The 13,704-nt window shown below is 41.7% G+C and overlaps 1 protein-coding gene across 9 annotated transcripts in view; it reads right to left on the reverse strand.

Annotated features, from left to right (window-relative positions):
• The window catches only part of fmnl1a (formin-like 1a), a 265,065-nt gene that overhangs the window by 227,642 nt on the left and 23,719 nt on the right, over positions 1-13,704 (reverse strand). The gene's annotated exons all lie outside the window — the stretch shown is intronic.

Genomic DNA, 13,704 nt, shown 5'->3' on the forward strand with positions numbered 1-13,704 from the left:
CTCTGCGCAAGTTGTCTGTTGCACTTAATTTTTTATGTCAAGATGTAGTAAGCCAGTACATGCATTTCATTTTCTGATAGAGATTAAAGATCAAGGGCAAGAATACAGACCGAGAGCTAAATAATTCACAAGCACCATTAGTGTGGGCCACATTGTCCATTCCAAAAGCGCATTCAGAACATTCTCACTTCCTACTTCCTACCAAAACACTCTCAGGTTCTGAAAGAAAAAATATTTATTAATTTTAATGGATTTAAGTTCAGGACTTCTCTGTATCCTTCTCCAATTTGATCCTATCATTTAACAAGTACAAATTTTCTCTCGCATTGACTCCAAATTGGCTGAAATGTGTATTGACTAAAAATGGAAAACTCCCTGAAGTGTTTTTCACACTCCCTAAAATTCACATTGAATCTGCACTACCTTTATTAAGTCACTTTACAAAGATAGGCACCACCGCTGCAGTCATTCCCTCCCCAGCATCTAAGCCAAGGATCATCTTTTGAATCATAGGGGAACGAGAGCCTCGTGGCATTTAGCGCATGATTGGGTTAGAAGCCCACAAAAGCAGTTTTCTTCATTTCAAGACACTGCAGAGGAGTTGAAAATGATTGAGGCCACTGAAGCAGTGTTAAATGGCATGAGCAAATGAACTCACTTACCAGCAGCAAATGCTTTATTCAATACACATTAGGCCTGTTCAACGTTTGATCCTGGATCTATACTGATGCAGCTGTTAACCTAAATGGCGAAGAGGAACCTTGTCCAAGGAGCTAAAGGGAATCAGTCATGGTTTTCATCGGACTCATTATTCATGTGTCTTTAAAGATACGTTTACAATTCCTCCTCAGTTTGGATCTGCAGGATCTCACATTTCCAGTACAAACATCATGCACCTATACTTATACATGATGACAATTCTGTTGTTAGGGTAAGGGCGAATAAAAAAGCATACATTAATCACCTGAAGTAAGTGGCAACACATGAAAGATTCCATTGGAAGACAGACATGCTCAGACTAGGCAAAGACAAACTTAGGTTCAACCAAGCTGCTTCCACCATCAAAACTTCTGCTCACCTCCAACATCCTGACACACCAAGGAATACAGCCTACTTAGGTGAGATGCTAGAAGAAAATTTCCTGAGCATCATGAAGACAGAATAGAACAGCGTCTTTACTGGGCACAGTAGGGATAAATAGAAAGAAAGAACTTGTGTTTACTGTCTATTGTATGACTCAGAACAACAATGTCCTAAAATGCTTTACAGTGTGGCGCTGGAAAAGCACAGCAGGTCAGGCAGCATCCAAGGAGCAGGAGAGTCGACGTTTCGGGCAAAAGCCCTTCATCAGGCTTATGCTTGAACTATCAACTCTCCTGCTCCTCAGATGCTGCCTGACCAGCTGTGCTTTTTCAGCACCACACTTTTCGACTCTGATCTCCAGCATCTGAGTCCTCACCTTCTCTTAAAATGCTTTTCAGTCAATAAAGTGCATTTACAATCTTTACACTATATTAATGTATCAGAACCACAAGACAAAAGAGCAGGAACACAGCATACAGCCGTTGAGCCTGTTTCACATTCAGTATGGTCATGGCTCATTTTGATTTTTAATTCCTTTTCTGGTTCACTTCCCAATTCCCTCAATGTCCTGAGAAACCAAAAATCTGTCTATTGTGGCTTCATGTGTATTCAATATTGAAGCATCCACCAACTACTGGGGTCAAGAATGAAGACATTTCTCTTCATCTCAGTCAAAACTGCTTGACTCCTTATCCTGAAACAGTAGCACCATGTTCTAGACTGATCAACCTCCAGAAATAACATCATATTTCAGCTCTGACAAGCCCTTCAAAATCTTGTGTGTTCCAATGAGTTCACCATTCTTTAATTTCAATGGACCCAATTTATACAACCTCACATCATAGTACAACCCCTTCATTTCATGGACCAATCTGGTGAATATTCACCAAATTGCCTCCAATGCAAGAATATCTTTTTGTAAATATGGAAACCAAAACTGCACACCATATTCCAGATGGGGTCTCAAAGTCCCATACAATTATAAGAAGATGTCTTTATTTTTGCCTTGAAAGACAACATATCATTTGTCTTCAAAACTGATTGTGCTACCTTTTTAAGAATTCATTTACAGGATATGGGTATCACTGGTCAAACCAGCACTGATTACCCAGAGGGCAGTTAAGAGTCAGCCACATTGCTGTGGGTTTGGAGTCACATGTAGGCCAGACCAGGTAAAGATGGCCATTTGCCTAGTGTTACCAGGCAATGCACATACAGTAGGACTCTCATCTGACCCATCCTGCAACATTACAAACTTCTACAAGAGGCAAAAAATAGGAATAAAAAACCTCATACCAATCTAGCGAGGTCAATCTGTTAATTTCCTCTCTGACCCTTGAAAGAAACAAGATCTAGGATGCCATAGTGACTTTCCATGTACAATATTAAAGGGCACACTCAATAGCTCCCTTTCAATTGTTTGAAAAGAGCCTGCACTCACTACCCGTTCTGAAGACTTGCTCAAATACTTGCTAAGATCTAATATCAGAGCTGAAAATGTGTTGCTGGAAAAGCACAGCAGGTCAGGCAGCATCCTAGGAACAGGAGAATCGACGTTTCGGGCATGAGCCCGTTTTCAGCCCTTCCTGAAGAAGGGCTTATGCCCGAAACGTCGATTCTCCTGCTCCTTGGATGCTGCCTGACCTGCTGTGCTTTTCCAGCAACACATTTTCAGCTCTGATCTCCAGCATCTGCAGTCCTCACTTTCTCCTCTAAGATCTAATGTCATCCTTATATACATTTCCCACAGTCCTGCCGATCTCAGCTGACTTAAATAGCCTATCCACTTGGACTATATCTCATGTTACAATGTTTAGAACCTGAAATTTTCAATCTGACTAACAACTGACTTAGAAATTCCAATTACAACTTAAACTGTTCATCCCGGGCTTATATGCCTCAACACTGATCTTTATGTTAATCTTTAGCTCCTTTATATATCATGATGTAAAATAGTTGCTGTTCATCAATGGAGCAACTTAGGCATTGAAACTGGATCAGACAGAATTTACTATTCAACAATGTACTTTGAACTTGTGAACTAATATTTTATCAGCAGGCTCCATTGTCGGCGCGTCACATTTTGGATTTTAGCTGAAGGTCCTGTTTGCTTCCACATGGAGATCTAAAATCTCTTGTGGCTCTGTTCAGAAAGATCTAGGATCTTACACTTATCCTTTACCCAACATTACCTGAAACTATTGCAACGTACAAAATCATTCCTTCATTTGCTATTTGTCGGGCTGGCTGCACAAAAATTGCCTGTATACGCGCATACCTAAAACGATTGCCTATGCTTCTGAAAATATTTATTTCTAAAGTGCTTAGGGACATCCAGAGGTTATGATGAGACTCTGCAAAACTGCAAGTTTGCTTTTTTTCCGCACACTAAAAGCGATTAGAATAAAATTCTCCTCATAAATCATTTGTTATCCCCTATTACAGACTTAAATTTAACATTGAACTGCAGCAGCGACTGAAGGGCTAGACTGATACTCTCCATCACACTCACCCTTTCTCAATCCACTCAAGGTCAGGCCTTAGACAGTCAGACAGATTAGATTGCAAACAGCCTCACAGTCCAAAACAGGCAATTACATTTCAAGAACCACTGCTCAGTCCTACTGGAGGGACACAATTTGCACCAAGGAGCGAAGTGAGCAGCTGCAAAAAAATGCACAGCCTTTCTGAAGTATACTTCACTTCACTGACAGAATTTGTCTTTAGATCAAATGCTGCACATCAACCAAATACAAAAGCAACCCTGGAAAGAAAAGGCACCCAGGAGAGAGGTGTAAATAAAGAAAGACAAGATACTCAGTAAAGAGCAGGATTAGATTCTCTCACCTCTAAAGCTGTGACACATGAACACTGCTAACTGAAATCCTTTCTTTTAGTGGAGGTTCCTTTTCGTACAGTTATGAGAATAGTTTCAGAAGCATTAATTAGTGGTACAGTACGTTAGGATCCTCGCTGTGAGACCCCTGGATATCAGCCAATGTTATTCAATCCCATGTTGGATAATTATACAAAAACACATCACAAATATAGGCCATTCAGCCTAAAGCCTGGTTCTTTGTAAGTGAATCCCAATGAGTTCCATTTCCCTACTCTTTGCCCCAAAGCCTTGCAATTGTTTTTTCAAGTGTTTATCCAATTTCCTTCCAGCAGTTACTGCTTCAAGCTGTGTATCCAGATCATAACAACATGCATCTCTCAAAAAACCATTCTGCTAATTATCTTAATTCTTCCCTCTCCAGCTGTACTCATTAGTTCCACAAATACATCTGGCTCAGGAAGAAAACTGTATTTCACAGAGTATGTGATCAGCTTAACCTTTGTTTATCCTTGAGCCATTCAATCCCTTTCGCAACCTGGGTTTCATCCAATATCTTTGCTTTTTAAAAGGGTTTTTAATAAGTAACATTAATTAATTCACACCTGATTCCCTTGAATAGTTTTCCCCCAATTTTCTCCTAATGGTGCTGAACTTCATCCAGACAAAAGAAAACAAATGCAGGTAAGCAATGGGCATTAAACAAAGTCAAATTAACAGTGTTCATTGGAAAGCTCGTGTTTGTTATGAGGCCAGTGACACACTGAGGGAGAATAGCTTTGTTAGAAATATTATCATAACGATTTAAGGCCAAAAGTCCCATTGACATGTCAGGGAAGGTAAGAGACCTGGAGCATAATTCCTTCAGTTTTGTGTCAACATCAGAAGCTAACCTTGACTCTGCCAACATTTCTGAATGAAAAGTAATGTGACAATGACCTGAGATATCTGTTTTTAGAGTCATAGATGCACAGCACAGAAACAGATCCTTCAGTCTAATGTGTCCATGCCAACCAGATATCTGACACTGATCTAGTGCCATTTGCCAACAATCCCTCTAAACCCTTCCTATTCATGTACTCATCCAGATGCCTTTTACATGTAATTGTACCAGCCTCCACCACCTCCTCTAGCAGCTCATTCCAAACACTTATTACTCTCTGCATGAAAAAGTTGCTCCTTCGGTCCCTTTTAAATCTTTCCTCTCTCACCTTAAACCTATGCCTTCTAGTTTTGAATTCCCCTACCCTGGGAAAAAGACCTTGGCTATTCACCCTATCCATGCCTGTCATGATTTTATAAACCTCTGTAAGGTCACCCCTCAGCCTTCAATACTCCATGGAAAACAGCCCCAGCCTATTCAGCCTCTCCCTATAGCTCAAATCCTCCAACCCTGGCAACATCCTCTTCAATATTTTCTGAACCCTTTCAAGTTTAACAACGTCTTTCCTATAGCAGGGAAACCATAACTGAATGGAGTACTCCGAAAATGGCCTAACCAATGTCCTGTACATCTCTAAGACGACATCCCAACTTCTTTACTCAATGTACTGACCCATAAAGGCTGGTGTAGCAAATGCCTTCTTCACTCCAGTATCTACCTGTGACCCCATTTTCAAAGAACTATTTATTTTTATGAACACTACAATACTTGTATTCAGAAATATACCAGACTCTACTTTTACTGCTACATAATTGAAAAGCTATTCTGTAAACTGTATCATCCAGTACTGGTCGTTCTATTTCACATACCTCTCTACACATGTCTCCTAACATTCAAATGGCTGAACTCCAAACTTTGGCCTATATCTTCAAGTGTTTCTTGTTTACTTCTTAGCTCTGCCCACAATGTGCTCCAATGAGGCACAGTTCCATGACATCATCCCAATGTGGCTCCAGGGTCCTAATTTCCTTACACAACACTAATGGTCCTACCCACTTCAGGCCTCTTTATTTGACAATACCACCATAGGCAACTAACTCCCTGTTGAGGGTCCCTCAGTTGCACCTACCTGCCTCAGCAACACCCCCTTCTCTGCGTGGGTTTGCCTACCTGATACTGCCCTGGCCTCGTGACAGTCTGATCTAAAATATAATGAGGATTTTGATTCAAATATGTTATTGAGTGGAATTAATGAGTCAATTGGAAAGTGTTTCTACAATTAGTATTAATTTCTTTTCAAATATTCGTCGACCTGCTTGATGTTGCTGTTCTAAATAATACACAATTTGGTGACTGGAAAATATACATTCATATATTTGGTGAGGAAAAGGTTAACCAAATCTCGCCAGTGTATCTGAAAGGGGCAGTTTCACCTGATAACACTCACACACTCTCCTCTTCCATCTGGAGACCCAGAATCAGTCTGTGAGTGTCTCACTGCGCACACATTTAATGTCACAGGATTCTCTTAGTGTTAAGTACAGCAATGTGTTGACTAATTGGCAGCAAGTTACAGTTCAACAGTGATAATTTTCCCTGCCTCATGTGCTATTTTTCACTGCACCCTAAAGGATCAATTCCTTTCTTTATTCAACCAAGACGGCTCATTTGCTTGTGTCCTTCTGGGCAGAGGCTGGGCTGATGATGTTATGTCATGGAAATGTGGATAGTTTGCAATTATTTTCAGCTGAAATCTCTCAGACACCTCTAAAATGGGTTTATGCAAAGTCAAGGGCCAACACTTGTGTGTAGCTGTAAGTGTGTGTGAGGTACAGGGAAAGATATAGCGGGAAGAGAGAGAGAGAGAGAGAGAGAGAACTGGATGTAGGTTTGCTCACTGAGCTGCAAGGTTCATTTCCAGACGTTTCGTTACCCAACTAGGTAACATCTTCAGTGGGCCCCAGACGAAGCAATGCTGAAAATTCCTGCTTTCTATTTATATGTTTGGGTTTCTTTGGGTTGGTGATGTCATTTCCTGTGGTGATGTTATTTCCTGTGGTGAAATAACTCCTTGTTCCTTTTCTCAGTGGGTGGTAGATGGGCTAGACCATCGAGTTAGACCCCATCTACCACCCACTGAGAAAAGGAACAAGAAGTGACTTCACCACAGGAAATAACATCACCAACCCAAAGAAACCCAAACATATAAATAAAAAGCAGGAATTTTCAGCATTGCTTCACCTGAGGCCTACAGAAGATGTTACCTAGTAGGGTAACGAAATGTCTGGAAATGAACCTTGCAGCTCAGCGAGCAAACCTACATCCAAAACCTCAACCTGAGCTACAAATCTTCTCAAAACCCGCTAAGAGAGAGAGAACATCTAGTTGTGTGTAGAAGAGCCACAATGACAATGAAGGTTTCGACTCTATTCTAGGATGTACAGGTTATGCACTATTGCACACAGTCCAATACCTGGAACAATACTCAGTACACTACATCTGTGTCAGATACAACTGAGTCTGGTCCCAGCAATGAGACAACTTCTGTAATATAGTCATGATTTGGAGATGCTGGTGTTGGACTGGAGTGTACAAAGTTAAAATCACACAACACCAGGTTATAGCCCAACAGATTTAATTGGAAGCACTAGCTTTCAGAGTACAACCACCTGATGAAAGAGCAGCGCTCCGAAAGCTAGTGATTCTAATTAAACCTGCTGGACTATAACCTGGTGCTGTGTGATTTTTAACTCTGTAATATAGAAGAGATTTTGCTAATCTATGGACTTCAGTTTGTAAAATTTACTTTTTTTCTTGATGGACCAGTTTTGGAAGTTGAATGATTCCTGATAAACAGATAAAGTATGTTCACCTGCAGTCAATTGGATCAGTTAGTCTATTGAACAAACAGATTCCATCTCTGGCTTGTACTAGGTTAATTGGTCCCAGTTGAGGTAAGTACAGGTATTATTGGTTTCAATAGTCAGAGAGCTCAGCAGCTATTACTGCTTCAGACCACTAAACCAGCAATCTATGCTGGAATGGACAGATGTTTTTTTTTCTTTTTTTTTCTCTTGAAAACACCAGAGTGGCCAGTGACAAGCACTTCCCTTCACATCAAAGGGCAATGATCTTCTGTTTTTTTTTCGCCTAACTGTGGTAGTGCTTATTTTTTCCCCAGCACCCATTGTGTGTGTGCAGGTGTGAGACACAGTGAAAGACACAAAGCGCACAAATCTTTATTCAATTACCACTACCAGCAAGATAGGAAAAACACCCAAGTGGCCAGTGACAAGCACTGCCCTTCACATCAAAGGGCAATGCTGTGTGAAATGGACAGATGTTAGCTGAGGATAAATTGAACAGATTTAAGTAGCATTACCTCACCCTATAATCCCATCCCATAATACCCACCTTCTTTCTCTTGACAAAACAGTATCTTGATGTTCATTATTGCATATGGACAATGCTTCCTCATCTCAATGCATTGCTCCTCTCAAAATCTGTCCTTCACAGTCAACAGATTAGATCCCAGTGTCCAGCAATCACTACATGGTTCGAGCACAGATCTCCACCATTGGTTCTTAGGCTTGCCACATTGTGTTGAGATTCGCTTGTATTTGTTCCTACCAATATTAGCAACATCTTCTCTCTATGTATTGCAGCCAGACACCTTATGACTTTGATGACCTCTGCCAAATCACCTCCCAACCTCCTCTTCTTTAAAGACCACAACTCCAGATTCTTCAATGTATCCACATAACTGATTCTTGTAAATCTTTTCTGAGCTTTCTCTAAAGGGCTCACACCCTTCCTAAAGTGTGGTGTCCAGAATGGGACACAACACCCCAGTTCAGACTGATCCAATCTTCATCATAGCTTCCTTCCACTCTCACACATCCAACAGCGCAACACTATAACTCACACCCAACTATATGAACACAATATATAGTGGAATGCAATAAGACAATGAATCCCAGTGCTAAAACACAAATTGTTGGGAAAAGTCAGCAGGTCTGGCAGCATTTGTGGAGAAAAAGCTGGGTTAACATTTTGGGTCCAATAAAGGATCAAAAACATTAGCTCTGTTTTCTCGCCACAGACGCTGCCAGACCTGCTGAGTTTTCCCAGCAATTTTTGATTTTGTGTCTGATTTCCAGCATCCGCAGTTCCTAGGTTTTTCAGTTCCAGAGCTATTGCATTCCAGGCAACAATGTGTAATACATAATCAAATAGAAGCTTTGTAACCTTTAAGTATACTCAAATGTCCCACCAAACTTCGCATTTTCTCCCCCCTTTTACTCTCAAATCACTTGTCACATTTCTTCTGTAGCTGTCAGTTTCCATCTCACTAAATAGTCCCGAGTTACACAAATAAATTGACCTTACAAGCCTCAATATTGACCAGGTTTCCAAGGTTTCCATCCTGTGAGATGGGAAGGTAGTTCTGATTCTGAACCAACATGAAACCAAAGCCCTTTTGCTTCTTCAGTTGAAGATAAAAGATTCACTATTTATGAAGACTTGTACACCCGCCTCTCCCCCAACCTAATTTACTATATCCGGTGTTCGCAATGTGGTCTTCTCTACCAAATGTAAACTAAGGGCATGTTTCGCCAAGCATCTCAGCCGGGACCGCAGGGGCCGACCAGACTACCCAGTCACCACCCATTTCAATTCCCTCTCTGACATGACCATCCTCGGCCTCCTCCATTGCCACAGCAAATCAGACCATGCACTGGAGGAACAACACCTCATCTTACGCCTGTCTTAACTTAAAAAAGGGGTGGTACGGTGGCTCAGTGGTTAGCACTGCTGCCTCACAACAACAGGGTCATACGTTCGATTCCAGCTTTGGGCAATTGTCTGTGTGGAGTTTGCACATTCTCCCCGTGTCTGCGTGGGTTTCCTCCGGGTGCTCCAGTTTCCTCCCATAGTCCAAAGATGTGCAGGTCAGGTGAATTGGCCATGCTAAATTGCCCTTAGTGCTAGGTACATGAATCAGAGGGAGATGGGTCAGTGTGGGTTACTCTTTGGAGGGTCGGTGTGGACTTGTTGGGCCAAAGGGCCTGTTTCCACACTGTAGGGAATCAAATCTAATCTACAGAGGACTCAACATTGAGTTCTCCAACTTCAAATAACTCCCTACCCATCTCCTGACTCCCTTTCCAGCCCTTCACCCTTCCTTCCATTCCTCTGACTGACCCTTCCTTCCAGCTACCAATCGGATTCATTCCTCGCATTGACCAACCAGGCCATACCTCCTACTTGTGTTCACCTATCACGGCCTCACCACTCCACTCCTCTCCCCACACAAAATCCAAAACACTCACCCCCCTCCCCCTTATCTGTAGCTCCCCCGTTCCCACCCCCAGTCCTGTAGAAGGGTTACACCTGACTTCTCCACCTCCTGATGCTGCCTGGCTTGCTGTGTTTTTCCAGCCTCCTGCTTGTCCACCTTGGATTTCAGCATCTACAGTTTATTTGTCTCTTCCTGAAGTCCAAGCCAATATTTACCCCTCAAGCAACATAATGAAATTGAGTATTATTTAAATTACTGTTAATAGTACTTTGTCTGCCTGAAAAAAACAGTGCCTTTCCTTCAAAAAGCATTTATTGGCCCTGAATCACTTTGGGACATTCCAAGAATGAGAAAATTGACATGCATTTTCTTGGTTCAGATCATCAAACATTGCGTGGTGTTTTAGAAATGAGGCTTCAATCTCTCTTTCTCTGAAATTCAATGCTGAACTTAAATTCACCTGTTTGCACTGTTTTCAAATTAACAGTAAACAGAAATAGATTGATCTTTCTCTCTCCATCATTTTGGGGGTGTTTCTGCTGTTGCAGATGCTGACGTAGTCAGTGGAACTGAATGTCAAGCTGGGCGTAAAAGAGGCCATGGAAAATATCTGCTCCTTGAAGACGGTTGGGTTGGAGATTGCTGGTATACGTGAGGTTGTTTTTACTAACCCAGCCTAGTTGGGGTCAGTCCAGTGCTGTGGAAAGTCCACAGTATAAAGTGACTGAGGACTATAAAAGGACTAAAATATTTATCTTTTAGCTTAATTTCTTTATTTTCCTAAGTTATACAATGAAGAACTGTAATATAGAATGTTTAGCTTTTTTCTTTGTTTTTCTACTTTTGTACCTAATCTATTTTAGGACCCAAGATTTGTAACTAGATACCTAGTTCGTATCTAAGATAGCACCATGTGTGGCGACATTATACACTTTAACTGTACTCCTGTACCTTTGTATTTGAGTACATGTGGCAATAAAACCTAATTCTAACTAAACTCAGGGTTGACAAACTCCCATTGATTGCATCATTGGATGAATACCACAATGACGATGGAAAATGGCTTGTGACAAGTAATTGGTCATCACTCATAACTCAACATTTACACTGCATACATGACCTGTATGTAATACTGTTTGAGCAGCAGTTACCATGGAAATTTGAGAGATTTATCACAGACAGATGACACAAAATTCATTTGATTAAAACCAACCTTGTCCTTAATACGTGATGAAGACTGTTAACCGTATAGCTTACACTCCCATCTGGTTCACAAGTTCCTACAGTTCACTCAGAGGTCAAAGGACCTTACAGATATAAAGAGGGCTGAGGCCATGGAGAGATGTGAAAAGGATGACAGTATTAAAAGCAAGACTTTGATTGATTGGAAGCCAATGTACACAACGGTGATAGATGAAAGGGAGCTAAGACACAGGCAGCAGAATTTTAGACTTCCTCTAGTTCACGGTGGGTAGAATTTGGGAGACCAGCCAGCAGTATGTCAGAACAGTAACAGTAATGAAGGAGTGGGTGCAGGTTCCACCAGTGAATGAGTTAAGACCAGGCCTTGTGGAGATGGGCAGTCACTGCTCGCATAAATACGAGAATTGAAGTACATCCTAGGTCAAAGGTGACACCAGGTGTGTGAAGAGACTGAGTCACATTGTTAATCATTGGCAACACCTTACAGTGCGACTCTGTGGTATTGCTGATTGGCGTGGTCTCATACTGTACCACCCAGACCACCTTATGTTCTGTTCCTCTTAAACTCTCTCATTATGTTTGTCCAATTAAACAACAATAACCTGGCTGGAAAGGTTCCCAGCTTCTAATCCCAACCTCTGCCAAAGCAGCCAATTTGGAACAGAATGCAGGCAGGATGCCTGAACCAAGTCTGAACATAAAGGAAAAGGGGGTGGAGTCAGTCATCCAACTGCAGACTTGATCTGATGGGCCAAACAGCCTGTTTCTGTCTTATACGTTTCTATACCATTCCAGTATCCTGTCAGAGCTGCTAACAGGCTCACACACTTGGCAAAAAGGTAGGGGTGAGACTGAGTTCAGCTACGATGCTCTTACAGTTGAATGGCGCACCGGCAGTCACTGCCTTGGCTCACACATAAGAAGCAGCCATACGTTTGCCTATACGGGCCCATGTTAATGCCTCCAGAAGATGAGGAGGGTAAAATACGCAAATGCACTGTTTAAAACACAAGTAAACGATTCATGATTTGTGCATAAGTGAATAGATCGATCAAAGCAAAATGTTGAGTGAGTCCAGCGTTTGCTCTGAATGTTGATGCTGAGGAGGTTCCTGCTCTGTTTCAGTCTGTTCCAAAATGAATCATTCTAGCATTTCCATTTGAATGTTGTGCGGTTGAATGATAACAACCAGCCCACCTCCAGAATGATGTAAAAGAAAAATCCCTACATTAATCTGCTAAAGTATAGAAGTCTGAGTCAATTCAGGATGATGTCTAATGTTGAAGGGGGATGTTTCATAGCATGTCAAACTCTTTATTGACACCACCCACGATCCACACCAACACTGACCGCCCTCTGCGATTTGGAAAGCTTTGTTACCTGCCTTATCCATCCTGTATTGTTCTCATCAGCCAGAGGAACGTGTGGAGCTGCTGGAGCAGTCACGAGCATTAAATCCCCCTCTTCACATCCATATCTTCTTTCTGTTGGAGGGTTTGAGCTATAGGGTGAGACTGAACAGGCTGGGGCTATTTTCCCTGGAGCGTCAGAGGCTGAGGGGTGACATTATAAAGGTTTATAAAATCATGAGGGACATGGATAGCGTGAATAGCCAAGGTCTTTTCCCTGGGGTGGGGAGCCCAAAACTAGAGGGTATAGGTTTAAGATGAGAGGGGTAAAATTTAAAAAAGGACCAGAGGAGCAACTTTTTCATGTAGAGAGTGGTGCGTGTATGGAATGAGCTGCCAGAGGAAGTGTGTGGAGGCTGGTACAATTCCAAAATTTAAAAGGAATCTAAAAGGGAACATGAATAGGAAAGATTTAGGGGAATATGGACCAAATACTGGCAAATGAGACTAGAACAGTTTAGGATATCTGGTCAGCATAGATGAGTTGGATTGAAGGGTCTGTTTCTGTGGTGTATATCTCTATGACTCTATCAGCGCAGTGGAGAGAAATTCTCTGTCTCAAATTGGGTCAGGAACAATAGGAATTGGAAAGTAATGGTTCCATTGTACAGCATTCCAGTTAGACCCCAACTGGACTACTAGTGCTCAGGTAGGAGATATTGGCTTTGGATGTTAAGTGCAAATTCACTAGAATGGTCCCATGGCTTAAAGGGTTAAATAACTAGGCAAGGTTATTTGTGTCCCCTTAATATTAGGAGGATCTAATTGAGATGCCTACATTGATTCCAGGGGTTGGATAAGGAGAAACAATTTCCTCTGACGGGGAATCACAGCAAGGAAGCATGAACCAAAATTACAGCAAGGCCAATTAAATAGTGAAATTAAGAAGCAGCTTGCCACAAAAAGAAGTTAGCACTGAAAAGTTAACATTCCTAGATGGTGGCTCAGTGGTTAGCGCTGCTGCCTCACAGCGCCAGGGACCTGGGTT

Source organism: Chiloscyllium punctatum, chromosome 42, assembly GCF_047496795.1.
Source record: "Chiloscyllium punctatum isolate Juve2018m chromosome 42, sChiPun1.3, whole genome shotgun sequence".
Taxonomy (NCBI): domain Eukaryota; kingdom Metazoa; phylum Chordata; class Chondrichthyes; order Orectolobiformes; family Hemiscylliidae; genus Chiloscyllium; species Chiloscyllium punctatum.